Source organism: Suricata suricatta, chromosome 3 (genome assembly GCF_006229205.1).
Source record: "Suricata suricatta isolate VVHF042 chromosome 3, meerkat_22Aug2017_6uvM2_HiC, whole genome shotgun sequence".
NCBI lineage: Eukaryota > Metazoa > Chordata > Mammalia > Carnivora > Herpestidae > Suricata > Suricata suricatta.
Window position 1 is genome coordinate 8,007,612 of NC_043702.1, and position 14,478 is coordinate 8,022,089.

A 14,478-nucleotide genomic window follows, 5' to 3' on the forward strand; every position below is an offset into this window, starting at 1 on the left:
CATCATAGGAAACAAACTTAGAAGTCACTCTAACATCACCTCCCGCCCAGTCTATACTCAGATGTACCCTCAGTTGTCTCAAAAGCGTCTTTTGTCTTTTTACGGCTGGTTTATCCAAATTGGGTCAGGACGCAAAGGAGGGCACATTTGGAGGGAAATGCGTTGCATTCTGTAACAGTCTTCCTTCCCTTCTTTTCTTTTCATGTCACTGGTTGTTGAGGAAACTGAGTCATTTGTCTGGGAGAACCTGCTCCATGCACAGCAAGTAACAGGGAACTGTCTCCCCAGCCCCCACCCCCACGCCTCCTGGAAATGTGCTGCCCCCTCACGCAGCTGCCTTCTTCAACTCGCTCCCTCTCTGTCCCTCTCTCAGATCCCAGTCACACAATCCCACCTCTCCCTAACACGGGGCTTTCCTGTCCACCCCACGTGCTTTTGCACCGATCCCCCGAGCCACCTCTGGCTCTATGGTGTTCTCTGTGCTTTGCTGGCGACCAGGATCGGTGACCACGGAGGAGAGCCCGGGGCGGGGGCGGAGAGGAAGGAAGGGGAGAACGTGGGCCCCCTTTCGCAGAGGATACGGGAGTATCTTTTCTGTTCAGGCATCTGCCTCCCCCACCAGGCAGCACCTGCGGTTGGGATGGAGCCCTAGTTCATCACCACGCTGCATCTGCGGGGCCTGGTGAGAAACCTGTTTTCCGCGGGGCATCTAGAAGGATTCCTTGCGGGAGCACAGGCAGTGGACCTTCTGTGGCGACATTGGGGACAGTGGCCCGAGCCCGGTGTGCTTTTGTGACAGAGCGTGCAGTTACAGCCCTGAAGCTCCCAGGAGTCTGACCCTGCTGCCTGAGTGACGTCACTCGGGGCTGAGTCATTCTCGGGGCTGCCACTCACGCCCGGCGTCCTCCGGGCTCTCGGAGGGGGGGCTCTCGTGCTGCGGCACAGTCATCTCGGCTGTGGGCTGTGGATGTTTCCCTCTGAACTAACCACAGTGGTTACTGGAACCGTGTCCTCTCCAGTCCCCTCCGCAAGTTTTCTTCCCTTCATCTCTAAACGTGTGGGGATTCCCCCGGGGATCCCAGCCTTCGTGCCCATGAGGCCGGCACACATCCCAGTTCCAGGTGTGATGGGACCTCAGGCACCCTCATTTTTTCCGAGACTTAACCTCTGTGCTGAGGACCCTGGTCTGGGTTAAGTCAGGGTTTCTCCTCTTTCCCCAGGATTGCATGAGTGTAGGGGTGAGGCCGTGTAGGGAGTGCGGGTCTGGTCAGCCTCCAGTCCTTGAGATCCGTGCTGAATGACATCCACAGAGGTGGCCTGGGCCATCCGCTCCCACAGGCTGTGCTAACCCAGCCCCTTCCTCCCAGCTTGGATGCTCAGCGGCTTCCTCCCCCTTCACAAGCTCAGGATTCAGCTGTGGCCCCTGAGGAAGAAGCTCCAGGCTGACTGGAGGAGGCCCCTGATGGTTTTCCATCCACCTTTGGGTGCACAGGGGGCAGACAGGTGCTCCCATGCCAGGCTGAGCCTCTGGGGTCCCTGGGAGGCTCGACACACTGCCCTGGGCTCTACCTAGGTGGGGGAGCATCCCCACTGTCCTCGCTTTCTGATCCCCACAGCCCACCTGGGGCTCGGTCATACCATCCCCTTGGGAGTCTGCTCCCTCTGTGGGCACTGAAGGCAGGGACGGGGCTCCCTCTCAAGGACCCGTCAGCATCTTGGGGTGTTTGCAAGGGAGCCACTACAGTGAGGCAAGTGAGGCCAGGAGGGGCGTGGAGGATGGCGAGGAACAGGCAGAAGACCGACGGTGGCCCCGGGGCCATGACAATTGTTGGACAGAAGCTCTGTGTCCTATGGGCCCGGAATGGCCCGTGATCCAGGGATGTCCGGACGGGGTGCAGGATTCCTCGGGCATTTGCTAGGGGACAATGAAGGATCTAGAGGACAGACCTGAGGGCCAGCTGCTTTTTCGAGGAGAGTCCACTAGACCCTCCCCCCTCCCCCTCAACAAGGTTCCCTAGTCCTGGTTGTTAAGCTCAAGAAGTTCTAGGAAAAACCTCACATGTGGGAGGGCTGTTGATTCACCCCTTTCCAAAACAGGTTCGCCCCCGTTTGGTGTCCAATCTTAGGTCATTTCCGTCACTGCCCTGGGAAGTCTTCTCCAGGTCCTTCCTGGAACCCCGGTAGCCCAGGCATATTGCCGTGTGAGTGATGCATGACGAACGTGTCCTGGTGGAGAGGTTTCTTGCCTGACTGTTCTCACTTGTCCTTCCTACTGGGTCTGGGGGAGGAAGGCAGCAGAACAGGGCTGGCCTGGAGCACCGCATCTCAGCACAGAACCTGAGGAGGACTCTGCTCTCCAGGTTCTTGCTTCTTGACTTCATTGTTACCTCTGTTGCCTTGACCCCTGGCTCCCTGGGCCAAAGATGCCCAGAGACAAGCATGGGGCTCTGTCCATTCCAGAAAATTCCCGAGTCCAGACATCTCACAGGCACCCAAGCTCAGGGACTGGCTGAACCTCTTGAGCACTTCCCCGCCCCCCTGGAGGGACCACTAGGGGAGGGAGGAGATGCACAAGAAGGGGGTGCTTGTCAGAGCACCTGCTGCCCAGGTCTCAGGCAGTGCCCCTGGAGGGAATCAGCCAGGATGCTGTGCCCCCATCCCCTGGTGGGGCCTGACTTGGGCTGGCATAGGTTGTAGAGAGGCTTTGCTCTGGGACAAACACACATGGTTCCAGCCCAACGGTGCCCCGTGCCTGGTACACACCCGCTCTCCAAGCCAGCCTCCCCCGGAGACAGTGCCAGGCCTCCCTATGGCAGAGGGAGGCTGTGGCAGCGGGAGGAGGGGTGAGGCCCTGCTGTACGGCGCTGAGTGCCTGACTGGGACCCTTCACTGAGCATAGCACCCTGCTCACTGTGGGTCCTGGCCCCTCAGAGGCAGCTGCTTAGCTCTGCAATTGTTCCCGGCCATCGGTGTCCCGCTGGGTCAGGACCGTGTTCCTGCAGCATCCCTGGGGACGGCCGAAGGATTCTGGGTGCCATGGGAGAGAATCCCTGCTGGAGGGCAAGGCTGTCTGCAGGGGCTTTTCTGAGCCTCCACGCCCTCCCCCACTCCCTTCCCTGCAGGCCCCAGTACAGACAGGGCTGCCCCTGTTTCCCACCCTGGACAGAAGCAGGAAAAGGCTGGATCAGCCAGAAATCGGGGCATCTGTGTTTACACTCTCCTGCCTGCCCAGCTGGGCCAGCAGCCTGCACTGGGCCCCCCCAGGAAGCTTAACACTGGCTGAGGGTGGGGGGGATGACGGCCTCCGAGAACTCACAGAGCACAGGCCCTCTGCCCTCCCAACGGCGGCACAGCCTGGTGCGCTCAGGGTCCAGAATGACACTTTCCTTTGGCCCCTGTAGACTTCTTAGTCTTGATAATGGCCTTCCTGTGGGGTGGGTTCATGATCTGAAGACAGACTTTCTGACTGGTCCCTCTTCTCTAGAACTTACAGACCAGGGGAGCCCAGATTCCTCTCATGGATGGTCTTGAGTTTACAGACGATATGGTGAACGCGGTCTGCCAGGAAACCCCAACCCTGAGCTCTAAACACGAAAGCCAAGGGCAGGTGGGGAGATGGGCAGAGCGGGAGGACACCCTCCATAAGAACTTTCTTGAGCCCACTGCTTGCTCCAGGGGTCAGTCCTACCCTGAGCGGAGCCTCTGCTAGGCCCTGGTCCAGGAATGGGCCAAAGAATTTGCTCCTGGGACTGGGTGGGTGGGGGTCCCGCTTCCCCAAGCCATCTGCACCCCCAAGCTCAGTGCGGCAGGAATCCAGGGTGCCACCCAGATCAAGGGCAGGAAGACTGGTTCTTTCTGGAGCCTGGCGGGACCCTTTGACCCTAGGCGTGCTGGACATAGCTCTGAGTGCTGCTGGAGTGGGGACAGAAGTCCGGGGAGATGTCTGTGGGTCGGGGGGAAGTAGTAACCCCTCCCCACACACACCTCCACCCAATAAAGTCCAGATGTCACCTCTGCAGATGGGTTGCCTCACTGCTGCAGCCTCTTTGCTGCCTGGGGTGAGGTGGGGGTGGAATCCTGGCAGTGACCCTGTTTTCAGAACAAGGACGTGCCCTGAGCAGGGTGCCCAACTTCCACAATTACTCCCTTGCTCCTTCACCTGACTCTTCACCCCCAAATTTCTCCTGTCCGTTCTCTCTTTACACACACACACCCCTCCAAGGACCTTCAGACACTTTACTTTGGGCTCCAGGGGCCCTCTGGCCTCCTGCTCAGTTGCCTGGAAGACACCCTAGTGAACATCTATGTGGCACGCGGCCCCAACTTCTGAGGTTCCGGGGAGCTGGGTAGTCTGGAGGGCACAGTCCTCCCAGGACAAGAGAAGCAGACCTCTTCTATGAAGATCACCCCAGAGCCCTCTCCCTTTCTGGTTTGGAAACCTCTCTGGGAAGCATCTGGGGCTTGTCATTCCCAGGCTCCATCACCCCACACCTGTGGACCTTCCCGGCTCTCTATGACCCGTGATAACTTCTGCTCCCCTGGGCACCAGCATCTCAGACAGAGCTGCCCAAGGACAGAACTGTGCAGTGTCTTCTCATGTAAGAACGCCAGCGACCCAGTTCCTTGGAGCCATGACGGAGGACTCCCGTCACCGGGAGCATCCCAGCCTCCCACCCAGGGCAATAGAATCGCTGGGTTCTCAGAGGCTCAGCCAGTCCCCAGGGCTAAAGAGGGCTCATTGTTAGCTGGTCCATCGCTGTCCATCTTGCAAGTTCGTCCTCTTAGGACAAGCTTCCAAGGTGCATGATGCTTCCAAGCCCCGGTGGGGAGACGGGAGTCACATCATAGCTGACTTTCCTTCCCAAGTGGTATTTGGAGGCAATATTTAATAAGCTCTTAAGAAAGCCAGGCTCTCCTGCTTTAACTGGGAGTTGCTTGCTGAGACCCGGAAGACATGTGGCTGGAATCAAGGTTCTCATGAACAAATGCTTGGACGTGGAGGCCTTATTTCCTCCCACCCGAAATGATGTCCTTCAGTGGCTCAAGAGGAATGCAAAGAAACAAGGTCATGAGACTCCATGGAGAGCTCACGGCTGCTCCAGGGCCTTGGATGGTGGCTGGTACAAGGGCCAGAGCATCTGCCTCCCGCTAGGGATTCGGTAGAGTTTTGTAGTTTCGGAACTGGGGGAATCAAGCCAAAAGAGCACCTGGAATCTTCACTTACTCTCATCCTGATTCCAGTATCCCCAGCACCAACCAGTTAAACTGCCCCAGCCTTTCCTTCAGATGAAATGCCCTCAAGAACGAGCAAGTGTTTTTCAATGCAATAGGAAATATTTGTTAAAACTATTTCCCAGAGAAATGGGGCCAAAGGCCAAGGTATGCAAGGTTGGCTCAACCATTTTTTGGTCATCAGATTATAGAAGGAGAACTCTGATTGTACTTCTTACACATTTTAGGAGTAAACAGCATTACATGGCCTTTTGTAAAGAAAACTGATCCCGTCTGAAGCCCAGCTTGATGGCTTCCCTTCAAGTGGTGGCTCGGAAGGTCCTTGCTTGGCCAGATTTTTATGTGCTGTTTTACCCGATACCCCCATTCCTAATATGAGAATGATGAGCCAAATTTTAAAGGCTTCAAACATCTTGCTCTCCTGCATAAATTCTCTATTTCATTTGGTGATTTCAACAGCAGCTACACTGCATAGTTTACAGATTTTTGAGAATTAGCATTAATCTTCTCCTCAGTGATGACTTTTGGCATGTGATTTTTTTTTAATAAGCCAGGGCAAGACTTTTCAATGGCTTAACTTTTTATCCAGAATCCACACACACACACAATTACAAATTATTATATGCTATGTTTTTATTTAGTGTTTCAAGTGTACATCATAGGGCCCAACCTAGAATCAGGGCCATCTTATTCAAGGAAAACAATTTAAAATTTGTTAAGTTTGTGTTTGTTAATATGTGTTTTACAGTTTATTTTTTTTATAATAAAATTTTCAAACATTTTTATTTATTTTAGAGAGAGACAGTGCAAGCAGGGGAAAGGCAGGGAGAGGGAGACAGAATCCGAAGCAGGCTCCAGGCTCTGAGCTGTCAGCACAGAGCCCTACGTGGGGCCCGAACCCACAGACTGTGAGATCATGACCTGAGCTGAAGTTGGACGTTTAACTGACTGAGCCACCCAGGCGCCCCTGTTTTACAATTTACTAAAAAGCTTAGGAGACCAAACATCTGGCTCCGTTTAGCCCAAAAAGTTATATAAGAAGACTCATCATAAATATTATTTACCACTTAGTCTGCAGGCAACCCACCTAATAAGCCTATGGTAACTTGGGTGATAAATAAGATTCCACTAATTCATTTTTGTGTTTTGACAAGCTTTGGCCATTTATCTTTAAGGGCCATGCTTGACTCAAAGTTTTTATAGGCAACTGATTTGTATAAGCTGAAACCTGCGTTCTGAGGCTTTCCTTGCCGCTCTGAGTAGGCGGATTTCCTCTCCAAGATTTAGTACTGGCCCCTCCTCACCTTCACACACAGGCTGGTCCTTTGTTTGATCCTTCCTCTGCCTTTTGTGACTTGCGCTTCTACCGCAGACCAGCTCCTTTCTGTCTTCTGGGTTCCAATCTTTCTGCCAACCCTGTTACTAGTTCTCTTCCCCCGTTAGCTTCTAGATTATTTTCTTACACTATAAATTTTTTTCTATAAACCTGCAAGCTTTCTCCACTGTCCTTACCCTGATGGCTCCCTGTCCTATGTCCCCATGGAGAGTGGGTGGCATCTTTGAGTACCCCAAACTCTAGGGTCCAGATGGACCCCCCTTTCTCCCCAGCCGAACCTGGACCCCGGTGCTGTCTCTCCCTTTGAATTCCCCCATGACCCACCTAGTCCCAGCGTCAGAAACCTCAGAGCCATTGTGGACTCCACAAACAGCATCTTTGCTCTCCTACTTCATTTTGGTCCCCTGGTCTCCTAAGCACTGCTGGAATCCACATTTCTTCCCATCTCTCCTTCACCCTCAGTTCAGGCACCATCTCCTCCAAGCTAGGATGCTCTGTCTCAGGCCATGGTGTTTGGCAGAATCAGTGATTTTTCAGAATCTTGGAAGGTGCCCACACCTAGCACGAGTGTATTTTTTGTCACTTCCAAGCACCTATGGACAGTCCTTTGCTTTTCATCCAAGAGTAAGTTTAGGAATGCTTTGCTTCATTCTAGGTCAGGCTGCCTGCAGATAGACACCGTTTTCTCTGCTGCCTTATTACCAGTTACATTAAATATATGACAGGAGTTTATTAATACTGCTCTGTAGGCAACATCCGTTGACACAATGGCCGCTGTGCAGAGAAACATCCCATGGAGCCGATAGCAGTGCTTCTGTTAGTGATAGTGAAAGTCCTACACAACAACTCCCCTCCTGTCTCCCTCACCCCAGCCACAAAGGGTTTCAAAGCCAAGTGCAGGTCGATTTGTTTATTTTTCTTTGTACTCTGTATTTTCTTTACTATTTTGTATTATAATACAGTATCATAATCACTTTTCTCTGAATATTTTGGGGTGTGGAATGAGTCATCTGAACGAGGGGGGCCCGCCTGGCCACAGGGCAGGGAACGGCCCTGCAGGGAAAGATACCCTGAGTCCACCGAGCCCGCCACCCCTCCCAGTGGTAACTCTGAGAGCCTGGAGGGGCAAAGCTGTTTGTCACGTTTTCTTTGGCCTGTGGACTGATCCCGAAGAGGGGTCACCTGGTAGGGGCCAGACCCCCACATGGCTGAGCACTCACTCTGAGGATGGGGGCTTCCTGGAGTGCCGGAGGGCCCGTAGGGCTACCCCACACTTGCCAGGTCCCTGCCCCCGGCAGGTGCCCCACTCATGAAGCCCGGAGAGGTCCAGGTGCCCAGTGGCAGGGGTGCCAGCTCCCTGGGACAGTCTGCAGGGTGGCCTGAGGGTGGGGGGATGATGGGAGTAGGGGAGTGGGTGGGAGGGGGGTAGAGCAGCTGAGCATCTGCCCAGGTGACTGGAGTCCAGATAAGGGCCAGAAGGGGGGGTCCAGAACAAAGGAAGAGTGCAGAGCAGAGGGGAGGTCAGGCAGAAGAGGGGGAGGCAGGGCGGGGAAAGGGGGCTGGCAGGGCAGGGGCAACTGTAGCAGCAGGGGACTCCAGGGGCCCTGTGAGGACAATGGGCCTTGGGGGCGTCCAGGTGAGGAGGGGGCCAGCTGGTGAGAGGCAGGAGCTTGGCCGGGCATGGTGGGGAGGAGGGCCGGTCAAGGACTCAGAGTGGGGGCCAGCAGGGGCAGGGCTGGAGGGCAGCAGGTAGGGGGGAAGATGCAAGGGAGGGGGCAGGGGATGGGGGAGGGCGGGGGGCAGCAGGATAATAGTAGGGCTGTTTTGTCCTCATTGCTGCCAGTGAGCAGGTGAGAGCCTGACCGGGTTCTGGAATCAGAGGTCTGCCTGCCTCTGTTGCTTTAGGATTTGTCCTTGTGACCTCAGAGGCAGAGAATTCTTGAGGGAGAACTAGTAACCCTGCCCGCAGCACACGCGTGCCCACTGTAGAGACGAGGAAACCGAGGCCCTGACGGAGGCCTTCAGAGGCCGCGCTTGGGCTGGAAATAGGTGTGTTTTGTCAAGGAACCAGGAAGAGGGGGGATCTGGGAGTGGAGGGAGGAGTCCTGGATGGGGCTGGAGGGCAGGGCTCAGCAGGAGGGCCAGGCGGCAGACACATGGGGGCAGCTGGAAGGTGCTGGACCCTCGGCCGCCCGTGGAGACTGTCCTCATCATTACCATCTTCTTAAGTTGGGACTCGGAGGGTGTGGTTTAGGTGAGGCCGCGGGCCCTCATCCTACTCGTGTTCATTCCTACTCATTCGTCCTCACCTTCTCTTCATGGAGAAGAAGCCGGATCCAATTATTTAACGAATACTGAAAACTTTCCCTTTTGTAATAACTTTCTCTTCATATAACACTACAAAGCTCCCATGATGGAATTTAATGTACTTTTACAGAATTCTCCACAGTTTTCAAATTATTTAATGCATCAGGAATAATTTTCTACCTTCAAAATCAACAAGGAGAGGATGAATTTTGTTCTTTTGACATCTGCTAACATTTTCTGTGCCCTGCGAACACCTCCAAAGAGCAGTGACAGCCTGAGGGAGCAGGTGGAGGAGGGGGTGGGACGGGGTGCAGGTGGGGGTGAGTCCGCTAAGCTGCCGAAGCACTTGAGGTTGTCGGCTGGGTGCCGATGGCACTAGTTTGAGGACAAAGAGCCTGAGGTGCACGCCTGACCCACCAGATTTTCTCCGTGAAGCTGGGGGCAAAGGGGTCATGGGTGTGGGGGGCTGGGGTAGGGCTGACGATGTGCCGAGAAGGATTGCTAGAGCTCTCAGGCCGCCGTTTTGAGGGCCACCCTCCCCAACCCCAGCCCTGCTCTGTGCTCTTGGGGCACGTGTAGACTCCGCCTCGCTGCACCTCAGTTTCCGCACCTGTAAATGAGGCTAGTGATAGTCTATAGGCATATTTTGGAGAATGTGCTGATTTTATTTAAAAAGTGCATCACCCGCTGGCTGATCCTTAGGACTCTGGAGATAAATGGTGGAGGGTGGTGCCTGTCATTAATGAAGTCTCCTGCGGGGTTGGGGTGATAGCTGTGGTGTGTCGGGGCTGGTATTTGTGACAATCAGGGAGCAGAAGTGGAGGACTCCATGTCTGCGTTCAAGAGGCCCTCGGGACAAAGGGCTTTTGCCTGAGAGGATGTTTCCTTCACCCCAGGGAGGTGGGGGGCGGGCTGGGACCCCCGTGGCTCTGACCTGCCAGGCGCTAGGTAGTGGAGAAGTTGTTAATCCTCCAACTTAGGCTAAAAAAAGTTAATTCAAAGATTTCCAGGAAGAAAATGAATACCATCCTTACTCTAACTGTGAAGAGTGAAGGCACACACATTACTGAAGCTCCCAGACAGTTTATTTGAACAAAAGAACATACGATTACACCCAAATCGACAATTTCCATGCGGAAAAACAAATATAAAAATGCGCGCACGTGGGGAGGGCTGGGAAGGGGCGGTGTGGGGAGAAAACGCGTCACAAAAAGTAAGATAGACGTTTAATAACTGAAGTGTGAAAGAGAATATTAAACTCTCGATGGACATGTGAGCTAAGGACTTAGTGCAGTTTATGCAAAAGGAAACATGCAGGGGCACCTGGGGGGCTCAGTCGGTTGAGCGTCTGACTTTGGCTCAGGTCATGATCTCACAGTTTGTGAGTTCGAGCCCCACATCAGGCTCTGGGCTGAGAGCTCAGAGTCTAGAACCTACTTCAGATTCTGTCTCCCTCTCTCTCTGCCCCTCCTCTGTTTGCACTCTGTTTCTCTCTCTCAGAAATAATAAAACATTTTTTAAAAAAAGGAAACATGAAGAGAACACTATTTCTAAAGGATCCACCCTTCCCAACCCCCCACATGTCCCTTAGGAAACACACAAATGCAGCCTGATAGCTGTGGTCTCTGATAGGTGACAGGTGCAGAGAAGCCCCCAGGGCCCAGGCGGGAATTGCAGGGAGCCCTGATGGCCTGGTGGGAGCAGAGGAAAGGCCTGGAAACTCCTGCACCCCTACAGGGCATTGGGGGGCCTGGGCTCGTGTTGACCTGGGGGCATCCGGGGCTCCCTGGAAGTTCTGGCCTCTCCGGTGTAAATCACAGAACTTCTGCTCCCTGAGTTCAGCAGGAGGGGAGGCTTTGGGCGCCCATCTTTTCCAGAACCCCATGGTCTTTGTAACCTTCACGGAGAAAGGCCCTTTCTGCGTGCTGTAGAATTTCGGCCTCTGGCTTGAAAACAGCCCTCACTTAGGGGGACTTGGCCACAGGTAGGACAATGCAGGGGCAGGGAGCTCTGAAAAAGTTACTAGAGCCCCGGCAGAAACGGAAGGGAAGCCCACACCCAGTTGTCCAGAATGTCAGGCCGGAACTCAAGCTACATTTCCAGTGAGAGCCGGAGGGGGCGCGTGGGAGGGGAAGGGGTGAATTCTAAAGGGTTGCTGCCCCCTGGTGTGTTTTACTCCACCCTGCCTCCATATTGTGAGCTGTGACCTTGAAGCTGTCAGCTGCCAGGTGCCCACTTTCAAGGAGGCTGAATGTTTTCGGTCTGTATGGATGGCTATTAAGGGGGGGGGGGCAGCATGGGGGCAGTTTTCGGGGACTCCGCTCAGACCCCAGGAAAGGGCCTCATTTCTGCTCCAGTAGAGTCATGCAGGCTAAATGCATAGGACGAGCTTGGGGACACAACTGTGGCAGAGCCTGAAACTTTGGATCAGAGGATGGACCCCTCTCCCTCTCCCTGCCTTTTGGTCCTCAGTTTCTCCTGTCCTCCCTTCTCCACCAAGGCCTCCTTTTGTCACCCTACAGGCAAGTGGCTCACAGAGCTCAGATGCTACCCCAGGACACTGGTAAGGTTAGAGATCAGAGCCTCCCACTCTGTGCTTCCCGGCTGGTGGGCAGGCAGGACCTCCCACCTCTGCCCCCACACCAGACCCCCAAGGCCTCTGAGAGGGTGGGCAACACCAGGTGGCTGCTTCGGGGAGGTTTAAGGAATCTCCTGAGAAAAAACTCTTCATATTTGTGATTCCCCAGGGCTGGGGCAGCGGCAGGGGGTGGAGAGGAGCTAGGTGGAGGGGCTGGAGCCATAGGTGGGGCCTTGGGCAGGCTCCTGCCTGGTCTACCCCCAGGAGAGTCTCTCTGGCCCACGCTCCCTCCTGCCCGGGGTGGGGTGGACTTTCACCTTGATGGCGGGTCATTAGCAAAGCTCTTCAAGAAAGGGTGGGAGATGGGGTGCCTGGCTGGCTTAGTGGGTTGAGTCCGACTTTGGTGGCTCAGATCATGATCAGGGTTCGTGAGTTCAAGCCTCGTGTAGGGCTTTGTGCTGACAGCTCAGCGCCTGGAACCTGCTTCAGAGTCTGTCTCCCTCTCTCTCTGCCCCTCCCCCACTCGTTCTCTCCCTCTCTCTCTCTCTCTCTCTCTCAAAAATAAGCACACATTTAAAAAAAAAGAAAGGGTGGGAGAGAATTTGTATGCAGCAACACTCACATAAGACACAATTTTGTGTGTTAGAAGAGAGAGAAAATAACACACATGTACATATGTTGGCGCAGACGCTCTGGAAGCAGCTGTCATCAGCAGTGCCCTGAGGGGTGGGAGGCTCCGGGTCTGGGGGCCCAGTGGTGGGGCAGAGACCTCTTACTCTGTGTTCACATCTGCATTTGGATCATGCTATGTTCTCAAGATTCTCACTCAAAAACAACAGCAATAAAACAAATAGTAATTACAAAAGCGGGGCCACAACGGAGGTGGGCGAGGCTGCCTTTGAGGAGGGGCGGGGTGGAGAGTCACCCTCCGTGGGACCCTGGGTGCTGACCCCTCCCCAGGGCCCCCTCGCCGCAGCCCTGCTCCTCCCTGCCGCCTTCCGGCCCCCACAGCTGCGCCCACGACGCCCTGGCCTGACCCACTCATGCTGGCTTACGTTGGGCCAGCGACCTGCGGAGGCCTCCCTGTCTTCACTCCCAGGCCAGCTTGGGGCCCGAGTCCGGGAGTGAACTTGGCTCTGCCCGTAGCACAAGCACGGGCAGGACCGGAGTCATAGGATGACAACTTAGAAGGATGTCACGGTTAGTTCTGTGAACCTCTTCTCGCAGCAACGGGGAGCCCATGCTCTGAGGGCCAGGTGACACACAGCTGTTATTTCTACAGACACAACCGTGTGCTGGGATGGATTACCCAGACCCGCTTGGGGGAGTTTCTATTCCTGTAGACACCCGAAAGTCACAGCGTGCCGGGCCTGTAAAAATAGCCTGTGCTTTGGTCTCTAACGGGGTCTCCTGGTCCCTCTTCACCATCGGAGCAGAATCTGTCAGGGTGTTTCAGCCCAGACTTTGTTGGGGAGGCTGGGATCTTTGAGGGGTCCCTGCCGAGAGCCACCCAGGGCCCGTGAGTGAGTCTCAGGGCTCCCAGCCCTGAATGTGGGAGATGCTGGGAAAATCTCTGCTTGAAGGGCCCTCAGGGACTGTGTGGCCCAAGGCTGAACAACGTGGCTGTGGGGGCCTGGCATCGGAAGCCGGGGCCCGGGCCCTGCCCACACCGACCCTGCTGACTATCCCTTGAAGATGCACAGACAGGGGCTGAGGCATCCCCGGGCTGGGGCCCAGGCCTTGCTGGCCCGGCGTCCTAAACAGGAGACGTGCAGCATCACACTCCTGTGTGTGGGCGGCAGCGCTGAATCCCGAACTCCAGAAGGGCTAGAAGTCAGGACAGCCTTTTTCAGACGCTGGCTGTCCTGGCGTGACACCCAGCTTTTCTGCAGGCGTGTGGCACCTCTGTGCAAGCCGTCATTCTTGCACCCCTCCCCCCCGAATTTTGGAAGCTGAGAGGGCATTAGAGGGAGACCGTCTCCCTGGGAACATGTTTCCTGCGCCCCCTTCTAGTTCTGCCTGGGGGGGAGGGCACCCACTCAGCCCCCCTGCAGACCCAAGGGAAAGAGCCTCTCGGCCAGACAAGGCTGGTGCGAGAGCCATTTGAAAAGCATCTTGGTCCCACCCCCTCATTTCACTGATAAGGAAGCTGAGCCCCAGAGAGGGAAGTGGTTCTCTCCAGAGCAGGCTGGTGACCCAGCTGGGAGGAGAAGTGACATCTCACTGCTGGCTCAGCTGCACCGGACCCCACCCCCACCCCAACAGGTAACAGCCCCCTGGGCCACTTGGAAAAACCGAGGCACAGAGGCCATGGACTGACCTTGCTTTCCTGGATGGCAGGTGGCTTTCCCGAGGCCTGCTGGCCCTCTGTGGTCTGGGCTCCGTCCATACCTGCCTGGACTCCGGGTCCCAGATGGAAGGGTTGGCAGCAGCCCCCAGCAGCCTCCGTGACAACAGCAGCAGCAGGGGGGGGGGGCTGGTCCGTTCCTGACTCTCGGTGACATTTCCTACGAACCCTCAACTTCCTCCCGATTTGACTCAGGGTTGCAGCATCTAGCTGGGTGGGGAAACCTCACGTTAGGCAGCCCCGGAGCCTTCCCCGGGGGAGCTTGGCTTGCGTGCCACCCCTCCTGCCAGCCCTCCCGAAACGCAGCCCTGGAAAGCACCAGGAGCCCAAGACCACACGCTCTCAGGAATCACCCTCCAGCCTTGAGCAAGGTGCTCCAGGCAGGCCGGGGCCGTGAGTAACTTCCCCGGCCTCAGTGGGTCTCTCTGGAGAATGAAAGCAACTATGGTATTTTCTTCATGGGGCTCATGAGAGCAGTCAGTGATGGAGGGGCTTGGCCATCCAGTGAGCAGCTGGGAAGTTTTGCCGGCTGTTACATATTATCACTGGATTATTCCCTCTGCGTGCCCCTACGGGGCACTGATGATCTGCCCCACTTGGCCACAGTAGGGAAATCACGTCAGGCGATATAGGTGGATCAGGGCTGTGGACACTTGAAAGAAGGGATGAGGTTTTTAA

The 14,478-nt window shown here is 55.4% G+C and overlaps 1 protein-coding gene across 6 annotated transcripts in view; it reads left to right on the forward strand.

The window, feature by feature from the left end:
• The window catches only part of GPR55 (G protein-coupled receptor 55), a 65,009-nt gene that overhangs the window by 34,229 nt on the left and 16,302 nt on the right, over positions 1-14,478 (forward strand). Inside the window, exon 1 of one of the 6 annotated variants that reach the window (XM_029933606.1) lies at positions 13,613-13,718. The exons of the other annotated variants lie outside the window; for them this stretch is intronic. The gene's annotated coding sequence lies outside the window, so the exon portion shown is untranslated. Of the gene's footprint in view, positions 1-13,612; positions 13,719-14,478 lie in introns of those variants that run through there. 6 annotated transcript variants of the gene reach the window in all.